General features: G+C 47.1%; 1 protein-coding gene across 4 annotated transcripts in view; it reads right to left on the reverse strand.

Annotated features, from left to right (window-relative positions):
• The window catches only part of INF2 (inverted formin, FH2 and WH2 domain containing), a 40146-nt gene extending 34640 nt beyond the window's left edge, over positions 1 to 5506 (reverse strand). For 3 of the 4 annotated variants that reach the window (XM_027901643.1, XM_027901641.1, XM_027901644.1), the window contains exon 1: positions 4339 to 4633. The gene's annotated coding sequence lies outside the window, so the exon portion shown is untranslated. Of the gene's footprint in view, positions 1 to 4338; positions 4634 to 5408 lie in introns of those variants that run through there. The other variant, XM_027901642.1, reaches the window with a different exon arrangement.
• Between the last annotated feature and the right edge of the window lie 6972 nt (positions 5507 to 12478).

Raw genomic sequence — 12478 nt, forward strand, 5'->3', positions numbered from 1 at the left:
GTTGCACACCTAGCCCATGAGGAGCTGCACCCCCTCCTTGGAGTAAATCCTTTGGCAGCAGGGACCATCCTTTTATTTAGGTGAAGTACCTTGATCTGGGCCAGACAGTGGAATGAGTTGATTTGCCACAGTTTGACTTCTCAGCAGGGTGTGGGAAGAAAAGCATCACTCACAAAAAGCCGCTGCCTTGTACTACGGGAACTTCTGTTTCCACCTGGGGCCTCTGTCAGAAAATAAAGCTAACACTTAGCTCACTGCTTCCAGTGAATGCTGGGCAATGACTTAACAGAAAAGCAGGACGGACGAGGAGCAGGCAGTTCCCAGACAGGGGAAACCAGCAGAACAGAAACAGCATGGAGGTAGCTGCCTCATTAAAAATAATGCAATTTAACCAACAGAGCAGAGGGTAACAAAGTTATTCCTTGGCTACACTGCCACAAGCAGAGATGTTCACCAAAGTTATAAATAAATAAAGAAAGATGATGCCAACCTCATTCATTGATCTGGAGAGAGGAAAGGGGCTCTGCTGCTTCCCTCCCTTCACCTCCTATGCCTGCCAGGGTACACTGGGGAGAGGCTGTGCCTCCAGCAAGGGATGAGCTCACTGTGCAGTCCCTGGGACAGGGACAAGGCTGGAATGTCCCTAACTTTGGGGAACACAGTGGGGCAGACAGGTGGCCATGACTCCCTGTGCAGAGGCTCCGTGCAGAGCAGATCTGCGGGTCCCCAAACTCATTTGACCTCTGCAACTGCAAAATCACCAGCATTTTCCATTTTAAAGTACAACTAAATATAGAGAGTTTATGGTTGCAGGGTGACTCCTTTCCCACACTTTCCTGGAGTGATCTCCAAATTCCTCTGCTGTCCTCGCTTGTTAAAACGTGACTCAGCTCTCCCAGCTGGAAAAGTGGAGACCCACTTCACCCCAAGGTGGCCAGCTGCCATTAGTGATGTCCTATGTTGGCATTAACCACAGCTTGGGAACAGCAGAGGCAACAGAAGGTTTAGCAAGTTGGATTTGGGGTGAAATCAGTGTTACTGAACCTGTGGGTACTCTGTGAGCAGCCATGCAAACCATCAACTGAAATTTCCTTTGTGTCCCTTTTGGGAAAGTCTTTTCAGCACCAAGGGGTGGCTGAGGACACCTGCTCAACATACTCTAATGGAGCAGCAGTGCAAAGAGCAAATCCCTCCTCTGCCCTCAGACATTCCCCCAAATAAATACCGTTTACACCTCAGCTGAGGAAAAGAAAGCTGTGGTAAGAAAAACAAATGGGAAGTCAATGCCAATCAGCACCACCTGGTGATTCCCACTACAACCTTGCCAAGTTCAACATCCCACCTTACCAGCTAAAGTATTTGTCAGCTCTTCACTTGCCTGTACTTGTTTTACTGGACATAGTGCTGGAGCAAGGTCCCTTCTGAAATGAGCTGTTTCTTTTAGGGTAGTTAAACATTTTGGAATCAGCTGAGTGACTCCAATGCTGGCATGAGGACTTCATCCACCGGCTCCCAGTCCTCCTTTCTGGCTTTGCCTGATGTCCTTTATCGGATCATTCTTTTTTCGGAGCACCTTGAAATACACCATCAAATGCTAAAGAGCTTTTTGCAAACACTATTGCTTGCTTAAGACTCTCATTGATCTGTGGCTTCAGCATTCCCAGCGCTTTGAAATGTCAGCTCAGGTACCAAACCAGTAGAAACAGTTGAATCTGGGAACAATATGTGTTCGTTACATCAAACAGAAAAACCATCATGCTGTTAGATGCTCTCCTGATGATTTCTGCAGATATGAGAGGCTGGCTGGCAAAACAGCAACAAATGTTCACCTGCCACACCACACAACTACTTACTAAACTGCGGGCACTCCTGTAGATGCCAGGCTATGACTCAGGGGCTCACGCATGAACCCCACACCCCTATTTGTTTTGACATTCAGTTCCATTAAATCAGCTCATCTACCACTGACATTACCTGGTAGCAATTATAAGGCTTGGTTGTTGCTCACTAGTATTTTTTTTCCCTAGGAGAAAGGAGGCAGATGATACTTGCCCTTGACGAGAATCCTGAGAGGCACAGCAAAGTTGCCCAAACGCAGAGAACCCTTTTTTGAAGCACTCCTGTTTTGCGCTTCGCTCCAGTTCTCAAAGCGTGCCTGCAGACCTGGAACAACTGGGATGCTGTGACAAACCCCACACCAGACCTATGAGCACGATGCCACCCTTCATTAGAAGGGGAAAGTCAAAGCTCAGAATTTGACGTCTTTTTTTCTTCCCCCAATTTGTTCTTAGCATTTCAGTTTACAGCACAGAACCCAAGAGTATAATTAAAATACAGATTGTTTGCCTGCTCTGTTGCAGCACTTGGTGCTCTCAGTGCTTTTTCTGGCCACTGAGAGATGGAAGCAGGCTCTACAGCAGCACACTCATGAGCACTGTATGATAAACTGCTGCATATGCAGTGCTGAGAAACACTGGAATAAACTTGAGTTTGGTGGATAATACCAAAGGGATTATAATATATTAGGGCAGAAGAAGGTAGTCATGCACTGAACACGAGGAGCATCAGGCTGCAGGGCTGCATCTAGCTTCTGCAAAATATTTAGCTATTTTTTCACCTGGTTATATAAAAAACCATGTCCAGTGTTAATGAATGGAACAGGGATAACTCCTTGTGAAGTGTTTATCTGCACCTACTGGCTGCGGTATTTTGCACTGAGCAGAGCTGGATTTGTTCAGTGCCTTGTGTGACCCTGTGAGCTGACTTTGTTGATTCAGTGGGTGGTATTTCCTCTGAATCACTATTGATAGACCACATTGCAAATATTAAGAGCAAGGATGTTCAACTGGGAGCTAAATCTGAGCTCAGATAGGAGCACTGAGTCTGTCTGACGTTCCCCCAGCTGTTTCAGCTCTATGAATATTGTTCACTGCCCAGTCTACAGCACTGTGTTGATACCCACTGCTGAATTACACCCATCTTCTACTCACGTCTGGTTACAACACAATGGTGGGATTAAACATCCCTCATCAACAGAACAATTGTTGCAGAAAAAAACCACCCCAATAACTGATGTCACGGAAGTAAACAGGGAAGGAAGGAGGACAAAATGCAACTTAGCTTGCTTTGATAAGAAATATTTTCTACTCAGCTACTTTGGGAAGCCTATCCAGCATACCTGGCACACACCGGGCAAAATTCAGCTTCAAACACATCTGAATGCAGCCCCTTGCTGTGCATCTCAGTGAAATCAGGAGTTAACAAACAAAAGATGAAAAATTGCGATAGGGTACAGACCTAAAAGGATTGGACAGACAATCAAATGGAAGGGGTCAGTCTGAATTTGGCAGGGGTCACTACCAACTTAAGTTCTCCCTTCACAACAAAGCAAGTGGGAGAAAGCTGGGGGAATACTGCACCAGCACGGAACATGGGGGTATGCAATAAAAATGGGATTAATAAGAGGCCTGGAGCAAGATGAGAGCTGACAGCAGAAAACAAAAGTCAGATGGACACCTGAGGATGAAACATTCCAGTTTCCCACCCCCATCACAGGGCAGGAAGAACCTGAGGAGGAGATAATTGCAGTACCTACCAGGTGAGGGATTTATTTCTAGGTGAGATGTCAAAGCATGAGAGGCACAGGACAGATCTCTGAGCCTGGCAGCTCTGCTCATCCACAGGGAAGTTGGAAAATAAGAAGGCCAGCCCATGACTGCCAGGGATCAGCATAAGCTGGAGCCTGCTTCATGAAAGCAGACAGCAAGTTCAATCTTGCGTGGCATGACACAGTGAAAAGCGTGCAACTCCTATTTCTACACTGATAACAAAGAAAAGCATATATACTGGGAGAACTAAGCAGTCACAGTGCATATACAAAGTAAGAGAAAACCATATATTAGAGAAAAAATTGCAGTGTCAGTTCAGTAAAGTTCTGAAACTTCCCCTTCCCAGGAGACCAGGAACAAATGAATTACAGTGCTGTGCAGTAAGGCATAATATCATTCTGTGTTTAGATTTGCTGACCTGCCAGGTCCCTTCCTGTCCTGCATTTAGATTATCTTTTATACAATGGGTCTTGTACACTGCTTGCATTTTTTGAGCAATATTCTTGGATGACAGCCTAGAAATGGGATTATTAACTTATAATAGGACAAAAAAACCCCCCCACCCTTATTCTCATAGGTTCCTATGACACACACCCCCCGCCCCCCATCCTTTAGTTTTGGCAGCTTCTGTGTAGCGGAAAAGCAAGTTTAAGTGGATGGAAGAGAAATGAGATTAGTGGCCAGACAGCCCAAATTCTGAGCAAGTTCAGTAGGACGATGGCAACCTTACCGCAACTCTGCTGACTCCAACTTTTCTTTCCAACTGACTTAGGCCAGAAGTTTCCTCGCAATCTACCAGGGAGCCTGGGGTTGTGTCCCACTGTGTTTACCCAGCAAAATTCTTCGGGAATCCGAGAAAAGCAGTGCACATTTCACAGTGTCGGTCTGGTACTGGGAGGGATGACCATGAACACTGTTTTGGGGCATTTCTCCTAAGATCAGTGTGTCTGAGCACTCCTTCCCCGCCCCCGAGCTCTGGAATTCAGCTCTGCGTGCTGATGTTGCAAGAAGCCATTTCATCATTGCAGAGTTATTGAGCAAAAGGGAGGATGAGGCTGGAGAGAGCTGTGTGGGAAAACTGGGCAGGACTTGGGAGACGTCCGAAAACCACTGGATAACAGAATCTTTCAAAATAAAAGCCTGAAAGTTGCCCAGCTTGGACACAGGCACAGCAGCCATACACTCTGTGCTTGGAGATGCTCAGTCAGCCCCCGGCACAGCAGGACCACATCCCACCTGCACATCACACCTGCAACCCGCACCACGTTGCACCTACACGTGCAATCTGGACCACGTCACACCTGGGCACGGTGTAGCTGCACCTGCGATCCAACCCACATCCACCACCTGCGATCCAAACCACATCCAGCCCATACACGGTATGTTTGCAGCTGCAATCCGGACCAGCTCCCACCTGTATGCTCCACCGTCGTACCTGCAGTCTGGTCCAGGTACTACCTATCCACCGCTCTGTTGCATCTGCAACCCGGACCGGCTCCTACCTCTCCAATGTCCCGTCAAACGGGCGTCCCAGCGACGCGCCCTGCGGCCACACCTGCAGCCCAGACTGGGTCCCACCTGAACCTCCCTGCTCCTGTCGCGCCTCCATCCTCCCTGCAGCTCCGAGCTGCCGCCGAGCTCTGGCCCGGCGAGCTCCTTTCTCCCCGTCACACCGGCTGGGACCGGGGGACGCCCGCGGAGGGAGGGGGAGATGCTCAGCAGGGCTGCAGCCCCGGAATGGGGGTTCAGCCCAACTTCTCCCGGCTGAGAGGACCCCAGGATCGCGGAGCTCGGCCTTACCGCGGCGCTTTCCTGCGGCGGGCACCGACCCTGCAGCGGGCACGGACCCTCCGCCGGCGCCCGCAGCCTTCGGGCTCTGCCCGCCCGCAGCAGCCTCGCCCCGTTCCGGGGCGGGGCGCGGGCGGGGCGGGGGGCCCGGACCGGCCCCGCCGGGGAAGTTTCTTCCCACCGGACCGGTGGGTCCCTCTGCGCTGCCTCCGCCTCGCGTCCTACCGGGGATGTCACCGCGGCAGCGCCGGTCCCCTCGCCTGGTATGGCCCTGGCGGAGCATCCCCGGAGGGAGAGCCCTCCCCGGAGCCAACATTCCCCTCGCTGCCCCTCTCGCCGCAGAGAGGTCCTGCCTCCCCCGCAACGTGCCCCTTCCTCCTGTGTCCCATGGGCGCCCTGCAGGCGAGCGCTGCCCCCCCCCCCCGCCCCAGCCAGAGCCGTCTGACAGCCGTGCTGTGCCCCAGTGTGTGCGGATGCACCCCGTCCCTGGTGGGGGGACACTCTCTGTCTAGCCACGGGAGCTGGGAGGTTAGGGGGAATCACAAAAGCTGAGGACAGGCTACCCAGGTGGTCAGAGAGCCAAGGAACCCTGACACCTTCCTCTGTGGACCCCCACACCCTTGTCTCCCCGATTTGAGCACCTCAGTTTTGAGATGGAATCGTAGAAACATGGCATCTGTTAGGTTGGGAAAGACCTCAAGTTTATCAAGTCCAACCATTAACCCAGCGCTGCCAAGTCCACCACTAAACCGTGTCTCCAAGTGCCACATGTACACACATTTTAAATAGCTCCAGGGATGGACAGTGCTTCAACCACTTTCCTGGGAAGCCTATTTCAATGCTTGAACCTTGTACTGGGCACCAGCTTAGCAAAGCTAATATTTGCATTTTTCACAGATTTTGAGTCTATCATCGTGTAAACATCTAGAGAGATACAGCCTAAAGCTGAAGTCAGTACAAGTTCAATATCTCATGGTAGGTCAGATCGATGGGCACACCCAACCAGCCCCCCAGAGGGGAAGGATTCCTTTTTCCCTGGTGAAACACATCAGCTCTAGAGATGAGCAGTGAAACAGTGGAGTTAAACTAAATATTATCAGCCAAGTGGGGGGAATTTGGTGGAAAAATTTGTTTCCCTTTGTGAGTCAGAAGTGCTGTCTCCTATAGGCATTAGGGGCCAGAGTCAGTTATGATTTCAGGCAGAGCCATTCAACTTCTACCACCCAGAGAAAATCTGGCAGGGAAAATCAAGAAGCAGGGAGAGGAGGAGAGCTGATGGAAAAATCATGATAAAGTGTTTTGCAAAGGGCTGCTGCAAGCTGGTGAGAGCTGAACTCAGACCACTGAGTGTGATTATAGGAGACTGGAGGATAGTTACAGGGTAAGAACACAGGGCTGTGCATCTCTGAGACTCCAAATTGGAAAATGAGACCTGAGGTTTTACTGTTTGGCATAAAACACTCCTCTGTTTTTAGTGGAAGAGGAGACAAATGGAAAAAGACTGTCTCTCTGAGAGATGGCAGTTAAGCAGAGTGGCTCACTGGTTTTTCTTTTACCCAAAATAAATGTTCTTAATTGGTATCTTATGCAATACTCAGGTGGGTATGTACTTAAGTTTAAAAATCTACATAACAGGCAAAATGGATGTGTCCCCTGCAATCTTTCTCTGAAGCGTATAAAGCCGATTTTGAAAGAGCTGTTTGTTGTTTAGGAAATAGTAATTGCTTTTGCCTGCTGCTGCTGTTCTTGCTTTAGCCTTTTTTCTATTCTCTGCAAGTTTTTGCTACTTTGGTGTGTGAAGAAGAACAGGGAACCCAAATCTTTCCTGCCTGAGCGCATTTTAATTCTTCTTTGCCTTTGTTTGCTCCCTTTACATTCTGGGGCAGCCCTGCCGGGGCTGGCCATGCAGAAGGCAGGCAGGCAGAACACCTTGCTCTTGGCTGTGATGTGACCCGTGGGTCTTCCCCTCATGCTACCTCAGTCATAAGCCCATTTCAGGTATTTTCAGCACCAAGTTTGTGGCCTCTGTCCCACATGGTGTGTGCTGGGGAAGTTGGCCAGTGGATCCTTTAAGCCACTTATCAGCAATGTTTGTAGGACTGTGGGGTAGCAGGGAGGCTGTGGAGCTGGGTTACATGCAGGAGACCTGCAGTTCACAGTGACCTTGTACTTGGGGCAGATAAGAGACAGCAAGGGAGCTCTTCTCCTTCCTCCGTGTGTCACTGCTTTACTCATTCTTACCCCAATGCTTGATAGTTGTCAGTCCTGCTTTCTGACGTGGACATGAGAAGGACAGTACACATGGCCCTAAAAATTGCTCATGGAAGACAAATTATAACTGCTGCACTGCAAAGGCTCTCACCATCATGTAGGAGCAAGGAGCAAAGCTTGGAAAAGATGAGGCAAGGAGAAAAAATGAAACTCTGTGTAAAAACCCCCTCATTTTTGCCAAAATCCCTTTTGACTGAAGCAGATATGACTGCGGGGGTGAACAGTGAACACACAAGTGCTCCTTTGTTGGGATAGAGCCACATTATGTATGTATGTCCAGAGTATGTGGTGTGGCCAAGGGGATGCAGTAGCTGGTTTACTTCCCCAGACCTGTATCTGCAGTGTGCTTTGCACCTTGAAACCTTGCACCCCTGAAAAGCAGGCTGAACTCTCCCTGGGCTCCCCATCTGCCTGCCTGGAGGGGCTGTGGTCACTGAAGGTGCTGCTGAATGTCTGAGTTGCCATTTCTATCTGGTGTTATCACTATCAGTTATGTCAGAAATGTGTAAATAGAACTCCACCACGTGGTCCAAATTCTTCTTTGGTTAGAACACAAGCCACTTTTCTTCCTTTCTAACCTCCAGCTGGTCACTTTTTTTCTTTGGTGCAGGCAAAAGAGCTGATAGCAAATCCAGTTTTGTTCAACAACATCTCTGTGCTTGGTTGTTTGGTCCCATGGTAAAAGGGATGGAAAGAAACACCATTGCAGCTGGAAGATGGGGCTTTGAAGTTCAGGGGGATTATTGCCCTGGCTGGACTGAGCTCTTAAAAAGCAAATTTTTTCAGTGGAACAAGCTACTTCCAAATAGTTCTTAGCTTGCATTGCTCTGTGTTCTCACTACCTACACTAATATAGAATAGAATAGAATAGAATAGAATAGAATAGAATAGAATAGAATAGAATAGAATAGAATAGAAAATGTCAGTTGGAGGACCTAAAATGACTGTCTAGTCAAAATGGATTGAAGTTTTTTTTTCTTTCGATCTCTTTTTCTTGCTGTCCAGAGTTCTATGACCGGTTCCTTATATTTTACTTGCAGTTGTGCCCTGCCCCTCAGTGGGGATGAAACATTTTTTGGGGGGCCTATGACATGAAGGTAAGGATGCAGTAGAGCTCAGGAATGTAAAGACAGGAATGTTTGTGCAGACATTCCTTTCCCTATTAAACGGCTGAGTTTTAGATAGAGATCTACCATGCTGAGAATGTCATTACTGCACATCTGCAGGAATTGTTGTCCCAAGGTCTGATGACGAGAACTGGTTTTGTGTTTGTCCCTGCTCAGATTAAAGTGGGCCTTGATTCCAGCAGTGGAGGTTAAGAGCATGTACTACACAGAAGGATTCCTGATCTTTTGTTTCTTCCCTTCAGCCCTTCACAATGCTTACAGCAAAGGTCAGAGCATAGAAGAAAAGTGCTTTTTTGGTTTTGAGTCGCAAAGCGGTGGCAGCAGTTGAATTTTCCTGAGGGGGAGGTCCCAGGAGAGTTGAGAGCCTCAAAGACAAAGATATTATCTGTAATATCAAGCGCACAATAATCTTTGTGTTTTAGTGTTCCCTAACCACAGGAGATTAAGTAAGAACACTGGGAAGCAATGTAGTGTTTGTAAGTCAATAATGGAGCATAGATACACAAGGATTTAGACACGCATTTTCAGTTGTGATGGGAAGAAGATAAGAAAACCCCCACCATTTAAGAAGCCTAGAGACACTGAATGGGTGAAATGCCTCAGACTGTGTAATTTAGATAAAGACTCACTGATGTCCTATTATATAATGTAACTAAGCACAGTCAATTTTTCTAAGATGTTTTCAGTCACTTTACCGCATATTTTGTTTTGTTAGAGGCAACACTTGGAGAGGAGAGAGTCCTTTGTTTCATAAGAGCTCATCTGCTCCTCTTGCCTACTCCCCACTTGAGAGCACTTTTTTCCTCATGTGCCATCATGTTTATTTCCCCAGCAACAGTGACTGCATCTCAAACATGATTTCATAGAAATGAAAAGCTTCCAGAGCAAGCATCCACAGCAGTTAAAAAGCAGAGGCTGAAGTCTCCTTCCCTTCACCACCAGATTTCTACCTAATCACAATTTGGGATTAATGACTGTGTTTCCCATGTAATGGAGTTTTAAAACACCGTAGTTCTAGAACTGATTATTCACTCAAAGTACAGACTAATGGGACGTAATTTTTTATTGATTCAGTGCTCTGGCTTTCCTGTAAATCTCTTCCTCCTTGTCTTCCTGGTATTCTTCCAGGTACACAGCAATGCCACGCTTGCTGTTGCTTGCCCTGGATAAGGGAGGTGGATACAAAATCAGGAGAGAATATTTATCCAGGTATCCTGTTCACTGGTGGGATGCGCATCTGCCAGCTAGACTGGGGGGACAGGTGATGTGTGGCTCCCTGGTCCTATCTCTTATCCAGATGATGTAAACATTTTTAAGTCTTCCAGAGCTTGGAAATGTTTCCAGTTCTGGCAGGAAAGCCTTCTGCTTTTATGTCCAGCTTGCTGGAGTTCAGGTCCCCATTGCTAATAACTCAGCTAGGAGCATCCTTTGAAATGCTGTGTGTAATTCTAGATAATTCCCAGAATGGAGAATTTAAAGTGGAACAGATGCTGAGAAGGGGGATGCTAGTGGTGGTTTACAGGGCGAGATTAAAAGACTTTGACTGACAAAGCATAAGAAAATGAGGGTTGAAAGGGGATGTGATCATCTCTGAGTATTTCAGGAAAGGTGTCAGTGCCACGCAGGAGAAAAATATCCCCAGCAATTAAAGTGTGTGAATTATACTGGCACAAGAACAAATGGGTATTAATAAGAAATAAACACATTTACACTGGAGAGAACAAGGGTTTTAATGGTCAGAAAAGTGACGTGTCTGTCAGGAGATGAAAGGCCAAAATTCTAGGCTGAGTTAAAGGAGACCTTCATTGCTTTATGAAAAGTGATTAAGAGGGGTTTGCCTGCAGCCGCAGACGCCGGTTTCAGTGACTACAAAAGGGTTTTGTCCTAAATTCTCCTTTCCTTTTACTTGAACATCTGTCTATAGCCTGAAGGAATGAAGAAAGGCTGTGATATACAGTTTGCCCTCCCATTTTGGGTGGTGATCAAGGACAGCCGCTCTCACAACACGGGAGGTGCTTTTGGGTAAGTCACCCCTCCTTTGGCTCCCTCCTTGTTCCTTTCACGTCAGGCTTAGCCTACATCTCCTGCTTTGGTTGTGGTTCACATCACAAGGTTTCTTCCTTCCCATCCTGCATGCCTGGAGTGTTTCATGTGCTTTGAGACAGAAGGTGAAGGGTTATGGACTCTGTAGGTTTGCCTGTCTTGTGTAATGGAAACTTCCTCTATCAGCTTTTGGATGGGCAATCCACAGCCATAGGAAGAAAGACCAACCAGCTTAAGACGTGTTTCAGGTCATAGCTAAATTACTTTGTTAATGACACAACCTCTACCTCTTTGCCTTTACCAGAATACCGGAGGTGCAGATATGGCAAAAACAATGTTACACTTCTGGGAAAGGATTTTTACAAATGCTTGGGCCCTACAATATGTTAGGCACTGGAACTGGATCCAGAAAAACACAATCCAGCTCTTTCGTGTCTTCTCCAGCAAAGATTTAGAACCTCAGAAAAAACCTCAACAAACTAGTACAAGACATGTTCAAGGTAAACCACGAGGGCTTATTCCTCACACTAGATGACATAAGTTGTGAAACTGCCTGATGCAGCATGTTGTGGCAGTAAAAATCAGGGAAGACCAATTCATGAAAGAAAAATAGTCTGAGGGCTACTGAGATATTTCTTCTGGGTCTGAAAGTCCCTAAGATGCAAAATGCTGGAGACTGAGGAGGTGTTATGGATGAGTATGACTATATGCTATAATTAATTATGGCATAATGGTTTATTATTAGCTTGGTATTATCAATTATTAGGCAGGACTAACAATTATGAGGCATCCGGTTTGGCCACTTACAGAGAGTAAATGTAGGTCTAGTTGGATGGAGACTTTGGTGTGGCCCAGTACAGCTTGTCTTGTATTTTAGGCCTTCTTCCAGCCTGCTCTTCGTAGGTGGAGGAAGCCCTCTACCCCTTGCAGAGCCTGGTTCATTACCCATTCTTTGAAACAATGCCTGCAAAAGTTTTAGCTAAGTGACTTAATAAAAATATATAATATCTGCAAAAAGCTGTCACTGATTCCCCAGAAGGTCTTTGTTCTGGTTTGAGCAAGACATGGGGTTTTTTGTTTCCGGAGACAGCTGGGTCCTAAGCTAGCACTGACTTAGCCAGGTTGCCTGAGCTGGTGGAAGGATGGGACCGTGGCAGGACAAGGCATGGCTCCTTCTCCTCTAGGATCTATTTCCACTATCCTAGTTTGGGGAGAAGCAGCATGTTCTGCATGGCACCAAATTTCATGTGCAGTTTTGATAAATAAAATCTGTGTTCTAAGCAAAGGCACCCAGACAAAGCCCCTTTGTGAAAGCAAGACTTAGACCTAGTGTATGTCTTTAGGAGAAATGCAGAATTCGTTTTGGGGAGGGAAACTGATACGAACAGCAGGCCATTTTCCTCTACAAAGGCTCTCTTTCAAAGCTGGTGCATGCAGCAGAACAAAGGCTGACCCCACAATAGCTTGGAATATTTGATAATTTGGCTATTGTACATGCATACATCATGCCTGGCCGTAAATAAATAGGGCCATGGTTGGATATCCTCATGGTTGTGAGGATAAAGTCAGCTTGTTGCCCATTACCATTCTGGTTTCAAGGAAATGGTTATTTTGTGTCCCTGCATTCTCTTGGCCAAGGTA

The sequence above is a fragment of the Empidonax traillii genome, unplaced genomic scaffold (assembly GCF_003031625.1).
Source record: "Empidonax traillii isolate 1590-97213 ecotype Southwest subspecies unplaced genomic scaffold, ASM303162v1 scaffold803:size405832, whole genome shotgun sequence".
In the NCBI taxonomy this organism is placed as follows: Eukaryota; Metazoa; Chordata; class Aves; order Passeriformes; family Tyrannidae; genus Empidonax; species Empidonax traillii.